The sequence below is a fragment of the Halyomorpha halys genome, unplaced genomic scaffold (assembly GCF_000696795.3).
Source record: "Halyomorpha halys isolate HHAL.00 unplaced genomic scaffold, Hhal_1.1 Scaffold87.1, whole genome shotgun sequence".
Classification (NCBI taxonomy): Eukaryota; Metazoa; Arthropoda; class Insecta; order Hemiptera; family Pentatomidae; genus Halyomorpha; species Halyomorpha halys.
The window spans coordinates 1,393,048-1,404,830 of NW_027115705.1; the positions used below are offsets into that span (position 1 = coordinate 1,393,048).

General features: G+C 32.1%; 1 protein-coding gene across 7 annotated transcripts in view; it reads right to left on the reverse strand.

Moving 5' to 3' along the window:
- The window catches only part of Ae2 (Anion exchanger 2), a 310,706-nt gene that overhangs the window by 93,967 nt on the left and 204,956 nt on the right, over nucleotides 1-11,783 (reverse strand). The window lies entirely within an intron of this gene.

Sequence of the window (11,783 nt, forward strand, 5' to 3'; positions counted from 1 at the left end):
CTTGGGAGTGGAGTAAATAGTTTTTTTTGGTTTGAAGCGGTCTACTTTACTACATTTGAAACATTTACTTAAAACGAGAAGAGGACACACGATGTAGTTAAATCGAGAAATATTTAAAAATTGGATAAAATTGAAAAAAAGCGTTTTTTTTTTGTTTTTTTTTATTTGAAAACTGTTTCGCGTTTTATTAGGAGCTGTATACTACATCACTTTTGAATTATTTACTTAACACGGGAAGAGGTACTAAATATGCAATTGAACAACGCTTGTAGATATTGCCATTAATTTATTTCATTAGGGTTAAGCCACTTACTTATTAAATAAATATAATGCATACTATATTGGTAGTAGTAAAAAACGATTAATGTAATATAAATCAAGGATTCCCAAACTGGGCGCCGCGGTACCCTGGGGTCTACCAAGGGAATGCCACAGGTACCGTGGTAATAATTTATATTTTACAACATCGTCTCCTTGTTTATGCTACAACTATCAGTGAAAGATTATTTTTATGATCGTGCGTCATTTGCAATGAGTACTAGACTGTTGTCTTGGCAAAGACAAGTAAATCAGTCCTGGTAGATTTGACGAAAAATTCAAAAGACTAATTTTGTGTTAATGAACTTTGCTTTACCTTGCCGGTCCCTCCTAAAATAGTATCAAGGATGTCAAATGGACAGTTACGTTTCTCGAACGGGTGTCTTTACTTCATCATATCTTTCACACTTGTTTATTAATATTTGCTAAGCTGTTTTCTAACGGCGTGTATTCTGTTTTAAAAAAATTGTTGGCTATTATGAATAGGGTAGCCGATTTGGTATACAGCCTGTAAGAAATCGGTCCACTAGTGAAAGATAAACTTATCTCCACTAATACCGCAGTTGTTAATGAAGACTTTCCAAGGAATATCCTGGGAAATTATTATTTTAAAAAATAGAGTCTGATTCGCCCAAAATTTTAATATAGTCTAATTTTTTTAAACTACTATCCAACTATTAGTATTTAAAACTATTATCCTTCCAACTGTGGTTGACGGATGGGAAACGTGGACTCTTACACTAAGGAAAGAACAGCGCTTAAGTTTCAAAAAGTATTATGTAAAATTATATATATATATATATATATATATATCTGACCGTATAATTTCAAACTATAGAGAAGATAGTAAGGGTTGCGGTCAAAATAAAAACGAAAATAGTTAACAACTATTTTTGTTTCTCTTTTGACTGCCCATCTTCTCCATAATATTATGTAAAATATTCGGACCGAAAAAGGTAAAGGTATGTAGGCAGCGATCGGCATCGAACATTCGGGTTCGCTAAACCTGTATTACTACTATTTCTTTTTTTTAAAGCACTAGAAAGAATTCTTTCTCTATCCCATGTGATCAGTGCTCAACTGCAACGAGAGTTACTGAATACCTAGTTCTATGAATTTCAGGAAGCAGAAAGACGAGTAGCAGTCATATCAGATTATGGTTCTTAACTCCTAACTTTTATTGAACCAAAGAGTTAAGTCACTGAACTTTTTTAATTACTCTCGGTCGTCACTGTTTTAGCGAGTCATCTGGTAATAACTTTTTTTAATAGACTTCCCAGTCATAACATTTTTACATTTAATATACTCTGCTATTATGGTTCGAAAAGCTCTTTCTTGTGAATAAACATTTTATGCCTCTTTTATCACTAATATCAATGCAAAAAAGCTGGTACATTAATGAATGAATCAATCTTATCTGAATTCTCAAAAAATTTCTATTTCTATTTTCTTTTGCCAAGGCTCCCATTGGAGTCCTATACTGCTAGAGTTTAAGCCAAAGGAGGCATTTCTGCCATTTTATTTCGCACAGCCCAGTATACTTTAGCTTTATTTACGTCACTCAGGTCTGAAATTAAGTCCGTCGTTGCTGTACATGTAAATATGTGATCGGTGGTCATTTCACCATCTCCGCACAGGACCCAGACGGAAGACTCAGCCACTCCTATCCTCTTTAGATGTTACTGTAGATATTTATGTCCAGTGGCCAACCTGAAGCAGGCCTCTTGGTACAGTCATTGACTTTCGTGAAATTGTAGGATATTGTTAATAATATTTTTAAAGATATACCATACTCCATATAAAAAATAAGAATATACTGTACTAATTATAAAATAAATGATTGCACCGTTACCATCATTCAATATTGCTATGATATGACCTTCACTTGTATTGACTTTTAAGCTTTCAACGCGTCAGTAACTTAATATAAGAAAAAAAAAAGTTTAGCTGTAATCTTTCCATCTTTTTATAACCAGCAAATGTGACGTATCAGTAAACTTGGAGCGATTACGATTTAGCGGACTGAAGCAAGGAATTGAGGGGTTTCGGTAGTTGCTATGGGTTCTCTTTTCTTTTCCACTTGTATCGGCGAATTGTAAAGCCGTCTTTTCTCGCTTTCATAACTTAAAATAGCTTTTTGTAGAAGAGCATTAGAACTTTTTTATCAAAGGCTTCACTGGGGAGGGAGGGGGAAAGGGTTACGTGTTAAGGCATGTTCAGACATTTTCAACTCAAAGGGAGTTTTCTGTAATTTTGTTTTTCACAAGCTTTAGATTGATTTAAATAATGTGAATTCATCTAAAAAAAAATAAAAGAGGTGATATTATTCCGTAAAGTTCTAAATTGTAATAAATCTTAAATATTTAAGCAACTATACTGAAACGGGCCCACGAAACCTAATGATGTTTGATACAATTTTATGAATATAAAGACTATACCTTTCTAGGTTTATGAGACTTATAACTTATGAGATTTTAGTAAAGACGTTTTGTAGTAAGAGCACAAAATCTTTCTATTTCTAGATTTTCATGATTTCTCCGACAATTTCCGAATCTAGATTCTAACCGATATGATTAGGCTGAAAAAAAAACACATTGTTAGCATATCGAATCTCTATTTTATCATCCTTATATGTTGACTCATTAAATATTTAATGTGTTTTATTTTTTTAAATAATACTAATAATATTATTGAATTCAGATATTATTCGAAACACTGATGGATCAAAATAAAAACTATATATTAATTGTTTTAGAACTCATAAGTTTACATCTCATATTTTTTTTCGCGCATTTTTTTAATAATCATTTTGAAGAATATATCTTTTTAAGCCCAGAGAATGTACCCTTCTCCAACTCCCCTTCGGTCAGTCATTATCTCGTACCTGATAGTTAATATAAAGTAATCCTTTTATAAATTTATTTATTCAGGTTGAAACTGGTTGAAAACGGCAGTTCAAGATCCGAATAACCTTATATATCATTTAATTAATATTTTAATAATAATATACAACAACGGATTAAACCAATTTTCCAAGTTTTTTAAAAATAATTTATTTATTGTTATTGTCAACTGTATAACATATATACAACAAGTAAATTTGCTCTAGGTGAGATAGTGACATAATACAAACATGTGGAGAATCTAACCATTGATAGAACTCCAATAACATTTCTAGAGGAGAAGATCCCAAGGCCATCTTCTTTTCAGACGCCTAGGAGGATTATTAGGTAATGAAGGAGAAGCCAGGTTAGAAACAAGTGGATTTGGGTGGTTGGGAAGTTTTCCATGGAAGGAATAGTATCTGGTTCAGGCCAAATCGACAACATATGGGACATTGAGGTCATGATGGATGACTTGATTTGTGACAAAGTAAGGAGCGTTAAGGATTTTACGAAGGATTTTGGACTGTAAGGATTGGATTCGGGAGGAATTTGATGGCTTAGTGGAGCCTCAAAGCTCAACTCCGTATGTCCAGATAGGCCTTATAATAATCATGTGGATCAGTCTTTTGTAATGGATTGGCAATTTAGACCGTTTGTCTAGTAAATGTTGTAATAGTCGAAATCGATGAGCAGTTTCCTGTCTTTTTAGTCTTCTATGAGGATTCCATGTCAGTCGTTTGCCGAGATAATGGCCGAGTAACGGATCTGTTCGACAGGAATAAGTGGGGTATTATTAAAGGATACTGTTGGGCAAGAGGTCATTGGTTTACGACGAAGGGTAAATGTGATTTGGTGGGATTTATTGGAATTAATTTTAATCCTCCAATTTTATTTTGCCAAGTTAAGGTTCAATTTAAATTAATCCTAGTATGTTGGACTTTAAATTGGTAGTACTCTGACTGAAAATAAATAATATAAATTAGGTTAACAAAATCTATTGGTCTGTGAGTTAATTCGTATCATAAATAATAATACTGTTTCGGTACGTTGTTTTCTAGCAGAAGATCTTCTGGTATAAGTCTCATTCAGATTTACTCCTATAATCCTCCTCATAGATTGAAACGGCAGTGACCCAGAGACCTTTTGTGAAATAGGACAATGGGAATCCTTCGGTGGTCACCTCTCCCAATCTAGTCCTGTGGCTATTTCAATCTCAACCGTCACTAGAAGTGATGACTTTTCGAGTAAAGCTTCAACAACTGGAGTCCTGAGAGATCTAATTTGGTCAACAGTTAACATTATGAATATCTTGCTTTTAATTTATGTGCATAGGTCATTGTCGCAAAAGTGGGTAATTTTAGGCTGGATTTTTTGTACTTGCAAAAATAATTTTTTCAAAAATTTTCTACCACTAGAGGGAGTCTTACTTAGGGGGAACCAATACTCTCCAGATTTCAAATAACGATATGTTAAAAGAAATATTTTATTGAATCTTAGATTAAGATTAATAAAGTAAATTAATGAAACTACTTACATGTTTAAAGCAGTTTTGTAAAAAATTATGTGAAAATTCGTCGATTAAAATATTTTATTATGAAATATTTATTAAAATAACTATACATTTGTGAATAATTCCACATAGTTATAAGAATAAACAGTAAATCAAAACTTTATAACAACAGTTGAATAACTCTGTAATTTGTGTTTTCGACTCTTCGACCAGTATACAAAAATTATTTTTTTAGAAGCAGTATGAACATTGAATATTAAAAGAAGATGATACATAAAATAAACAGAAAAAAAAAAACATGGCCAGAACGTCGAATTTCGAACCGAAGCTTCGGCCAATTATAGTAAAACTCAAAATACTACAAGAAAGAATCTAGTGAACGCAATTTGAATTGGGAAGTTATCCTGAAGGAGGAAAGTCGTCTGTTGTTATAAAATTTTGATTTACTGTTTATTCTTATAACTATGTAAAATTATTCATAAGTGTATGGTTATTTTAATAAATAGGCAATATATCTTGTAGTTCGATTTATTATAATAATTATAAATATTATATTATTTATTATAAATATTTAATTTATGACGTAAATCTCTGATTAAAATGAAATCTATAAATAGAAGACACCACAAGCTTAAAACTATGCCGTATGTATAATTCCAAAAAAATGCAGCAGAGTTATACTAAACAGCTCGTTATGAATTAGTCACAGCTATTGCAGGAACTAAGATAAACTATTCATATATACTCAGGTAATAAAAATTATCATTTTTACTATAACAACAATAATGAAGTGTCAATAATGACTCATGAAAATTGGATTAAGCTACAAATAAGTGCAGAATTGAATTCAAGCAGAAACTTTAAACTTGTTTCATACTAAAATATTTCATGTAAATTTTATTGTACTTTTATTTCCTTCCGACTATGACAACGTCTTATTTATTAAATAATTATCATTTTGTAAACAATAAATAAATAGTTAAAAAAAAAAAAAAAAATGAACCCGTGGTTAAAACGAAATCTATAAATAGAAGACGCCACAAGCTTGACTCCATGTCATATCTATAATTCTAAAAAAATGAGGCACAGTTACTAAACAGCTCGTTCTGAATTTGACACAGATCGTCCGTTTAACTCCTTGCTTGAAGATTAAATAAGCCAAGGAACTAAGATAAGACTATTTATATTCTACTGTTAAAAGGCAATAAAAATTATCGTTTTTGAAAGAGGTTATGAATCAGTAGATTAACCTTATTATTATTACTAAAACAATAATAATTAGGAGAATGCTTTATAATCAAGGAGAGTTGGATCGAGCAACAAATATGTGCAGAATCAAATTTAAGAAGAAACAATTTTATACCTTCCTGATATATAAATATTTCATATAATTTTGTTTTATTTTATTTCCTTCCGACCATAACAATGTTTTATTTATTAAATTAATATACTGTTGGAATTAATTATAATATGAAAATAATTATATATGCACTATCAATGCATTATATAGACATTAGTTTGCAAATTTAAACTATTTCATTTTATTTTGTTTTCTTTGTTGTCCCTTCTTTTAAATTGTTACTCTACATAAAATCCCATTTGCCTATATATCGGGGAAGCATGATTCTGGCGAGAGAAGGTCATACACAAAACATTATTCCTATAATTGAAAAAAATTATTATTAACAACCTAGGACGAGACACCAATACTAACAATAATTTGACAATTAGCCATATCTTACAGGAATACCCGTATTTCACGACAAACTTAGGATTAAACCCAGATATTTTAAAAACTCTTAGAGACGATGATAAAACAATAAAATTAGTCTTTCAGTTTTGAAAATCAAAAGGTATTCTGACACAAATATAATATGGAACAGACAAGAAAAAAGAAATAATAATAAACAAACAATAAAACAAATGTAAGTAAATAATAATACCGACTTCAATGATCCAAATTTACTCAAAAACATTCAACGTTTAGGCGCTTGGGCTATTTTCAAGGAGACAATCTAAATATTGTTTTCACATTTTTGATATATTTTTGAACATACCTTAATCATTAAATTGTCACAATTCATTTAAAATGTCACAATGTTTAAAATCGGGGGAGGGGGACTTGTGTGTGAGCAAAAATATGTATATAATACAAATGAAATAATTTATGTTTTTAAATAATGTTAAATTATAAGCAACAAATAAAAAAAGAATTTCAATTAAATTGTTAATAAATTAAGCTGAGTAATTAAGTGATAACAGAGTCCTACCCTGTATAAAGTAGGTTTTATTTTTAGTATTATTGATGTGGTTAATAGAAAAAGGAAAAATATTTTTTGAAGGGTAGTTTTGTATTGAGATAGCACCACGTTTGTTGGTGATCAGCCATTTTATAAAATTTAATTGAAACTGTTATGATATTTATTTTTGTTTTTGGAGATAAGTGACAAGAGCTGAAAAAAAAGAAGACATTTTAAGTGAATTGTGACAAGTCAATAATTAAAGTATGTTCAAAAATATTAGTATTGTGTGAGGAGGTAATATGGTAATAATGTGAAAAAGGTTGTCACCTTAAAAATGGCCTAAGGGCCGAAACGTTTTAGAATAAAACGTTGAGAGTAACTTTGGATCCTTGAAGTTGATACTATCATTAATATAAACTCTCTTCCAAACTATCAATTAATAAATATATTAAATCATCCTTCCTATCCGGACCCCCCACTAAGAACCCAGGGTGTGACGGTCCTATATTACATTTGAAATATTTGCTTAAAATGAGAAAAAGGGACTTTAATATAGTTTATATGTATATATAGTTGACCGTAAAAATTGATATATAGGAAGATGGTCAGGGTTGCGGTTACAAGAGAAACAAAATATATATATGTATATATAAGTTACAGTCAGCTGGTACTTCGATGTCAGCTGACTGAGTAGATCAGCTGATCATGTGTATATATAAAGATGTGCGGAACCCAATAAAGGATAGTATGTTACAGCAGTTCAAACGTGTTACATCTTATTCCTTCTTCTCTTTTTTGACATTTGACTTTCGCCGATACTTAACTTATATACATATATATATAATTTTTTTTTTTTTCCCCCGTATTGTTTTTGTTTTATATAAATCCCCTGTACTTTTTTAGCTTTATATTTTGCGTATTTTTATATGAAACTTTTGCTCTTGCCTTTGTTACTTGTTTTTTTATTCTTTTCATTGTATCTTTTTATTTTTATTTCTATCATTTTTCTTAACATAGTTTAATTTTGTATCTTTTTAGCCCTGATGAAGCCCTGCAAAGTGGGGCGAAACGTTGGAAAATAAAATTGTAAACTATTTTTGTTTAACTTGTGACCGCAACCCTGACCATCTTCCTATATATTAATATAGTTTAATCCAACAATACTTAAAAAGCCCCTGAAATTGAAAAACGGTGCGAATTATAGTGAGTACGTTGGTCGATGTACGACGTGTCACAATATCGCAAGAGGAGATCATAATACAAAAAAGGCAATCCTTCCTGGCCAGACCCGCCCCACTAAGACCCCCAGGGAGCGACGGTCCTATATCATTATTGAAATATTTGCTTAAAACGGGAAGAGGAGACTCTAATAAAGTTTAATCGATCAATATTCAAAAAGCACCTGAAATTCATAATATTTAGCATTATTAATCACATATAATATATAATTTAATTTTTAACAAATATTAACCAGATATACATATAACTCCAATATGTATGTACTCAATAACATATTTCCTCTGGGGGAATACGAAAAAAAGGGGGATCTTTGTGGGGCGGGTCCGGCGGTGAAGGATTGCTCCAGGATCAAACATTCAAAACTAAAAAACATTGATGGAAATGGAACGTAAATTTACTTACTGAAACCTATTGGGATCTACGCAGCGTACACCAATAAATGTAAGCAAAATTATAAAATAAATAAATGGTGTTACCAATGATGTTTTATGCCATTAAACAAACAAGACTAAATATCTGTTAAACGTGTTTATGTACGTGATGATAGCTATAAAAAAATTTCAGAATGTTCACTAAGATGGCATTGAAATCTAGCACTTAAAGGGCTTCAAAAGGAGGCTAAACTTGTCGTGCCACTTGAGTGGAAATGATTGTTTATACAAGGTTAGGCAAAAACCATTCACCTTAAGAGATGAATCAGCAATATTGGTCAGGCCTTGACTTTATTTAAACTGGATTAGGATTTAAATAAAAAATAGATGTGAGGTTATAAGTGTTCCCAGCTCCTTTGATCTTGCTATAAATCAGACCCAACGGCAAATGCTTTTTATTTTAATTTCTCGTTCTGGTATCTTCGCCATTGAGTTCTTTGATGTTATAGATTTGCATGCAGGGATCCAATTTTACAGAATAAATAAAATCGAAATATCCCAATTAAGAAAGCTAAGATACGAAATCTCCATTAGAAAATATAGTTCTCATTAAATGAATTGCTATGTATGTATAAATTTATTATTATTAAGGTAATAAATTTAAAACACAACTTCTGTTGATTCCTTCTCTCGCGCTTTTATTACTTTTACTTAGCGATGTATGGATTATAAATAAAGGGGGAGTATTGCTTGATTGTGAGAAACTTGGAATTCGAGGTTACCACGGAAATAAAAAGTTTTGAGGTCCCCTGGTTTCAATTAACCAAGTATTGCAAAATGATCTGTGTTTGAAAGGACTAGCTTAAAAATAGAAAGTCGTACGCAACTGAAATTACATATTTAAGAAGGGTAAACGTCAGGAGGTTATAATATTGTTTTAGACCAATTCGATCAAACGGAAGCTCTACTTAAAAGAATCGAATAGAAGACTATTTTGATTAGACTCAATAAATCAATATGCAAATAAGTGGGCTTGGATTTCAGAGAGGTTTTATCCTTATTGAAATAATATAACAGGGCTTAAATGACGAATTAAAAAAAAAATCTTTCTCCGAAGTACCTTTAATTTTGCTGATTTGAAAGAGATGGCCAGATCATATTGTTAGAAATAATGCATAATGAATACATATAAAATATCAAAGAATTTTTTTAAATAATTAAAGAAGAAAAAATAAAAAACAGTCAAGAAGTTTGTCGGGGGGTGCGGTCAGCAAAGAACAACATAAATAAACAAAACCATATTTATTTATTTTATGCCGACGTTTCGACCTGAGTTTCAGGTCTTCATCAGGGGTTGTGGCGTGTAAAGGGGAAGGGAAGATGCTAACTCAAGAGCCCACTAGCCAGTTAGCATCTCCCCTTCCCCTTTACACGCCACAACCCCTGATGAAGACCTGAAACTCAGGTCGAAACGTCGGCATAAAATAAATAAATATGGTTTTGTTTATTTATGTTGTTCTTTGCTGACCGCACCCCCCGACAAACTTCTTCAAGCATTAATCTACGGTCAACTATCTACACCTCAATCAAAAAACCGTCAAGGAGTTCGAATCGGAAAAAAACCGACATCGCACAAACTCTTCCAAACGCATTAGTATATAAACGGTTTTTTGGGAGGAGGGGGAAGGATTGGCTCTAGACTTTTTAAATCTTTGGCCGCCCGAACCAGCCTTCTTCAAACCTACCTACCTGCTGTCTTGGGCTGCACCTTTCCAGTTTGCTGCATGTAGCTCTCGCATCTTTGTTGATCCTGAAAATCCATCTGGTTTTTTCCCTCCTATGTGGTCTCTTGCCATCTTGGCATTTACTGCTGTGAAGAGGCGTCCTGGTGGATTGCTTCGAGTGAAAAGTTTCACACATATTTTTATTTTATGACTTCGTCTCCTCCATGTGTTAAGGCTCTGATCCCAGATCGCTACTGTAATTTTACGGAGGACTTTCTGTTCAAATATCTCGATTCCGCTTTCTGGGGTACTTAGTCAGAGCCCAGATCTCGCAACCGTCTGAGCTGTCTTATGAACGCATTGTACAGCATTGAACGCATTCAGATCATTACTCAGTTGTTCCAATAACAGTATTTCCTGACAAAGTCCAGAACATCTGACTCTTCATGGATTGTAGTGGTACAGATTTTTTTAAATTATTATTATTCGCCTTGACCTTTTCACGATAAACATATTCATGAGTCACGATTGTATATATTTTATATCTTGTTACATTCTCACGTGGTTTTATTTTATATTTTTATGGCATTGGAATTTTCCATACAGCGAGATTTAAATTTATTGGTATTCCCTTTTATATTCACCATGATTAGGGGTCGAATTTTATCATATTGTGGTCCCGCCACTCAATGAAAAAATTCCTAAGGCCGGATTCGAACCGGCACCACCAATAAATCTATGCCCAACTGCTGAGCTACGGACGGCCCTGTAAACTAAAATACAATTTGATCCCAATGTTTTCAACACTAAAAACAAAAATCGTTGTAGGGCTTATTATTAAGCATTAATTAAACTAATAAAATCTGATGAGAAATCGAATTAGGCATAATAGCATTGGATAATAGTTTTTCTTTTTTTTTTTTTTTTTTTGTGCCTCTTTGATAATGATCTGCGGGCCGAAACGCAAGAGAAGAATAAATGAGAAAAGGATCAAATTTGTTTAAGAAGTTGGTGTTTCAATTTAAAGTGTTTTTTCATTTCATCACAATGATAAACAAACCAACCTTAATATGTTACTTAACTACTTAAAATATTTAATGATCAATTGAAATATATAAATGGAATATATCAAAATTAAGAATTAACCCACTAACTAAACACAATCTCTCAGAAATGTTTTACACAATCTCTCAGAAATGTTCAGATTGCACCAGTTATTGGACCAAAGATATTAGCTTTCGATATCCCATCAATAAAATGGATGCAGTTTCAAGTCAATGCATGTACCAGCCCGTTCCAAACACAAGACAGGTTATCGCGTGAGTAGGTCTCATCACCTTCATCATGCTTGGGTACGGATCGTTGGGAGACCAGCTGGAGGTTTTATTTAATGAAAGGATTTTAAAGAATTAATCATTCATCATCTAAAACTATATCGGTCGTTCCGAGGCGGAAAAATGGTGGTGGTACTGGTTCCAGTAGGAATATTATAT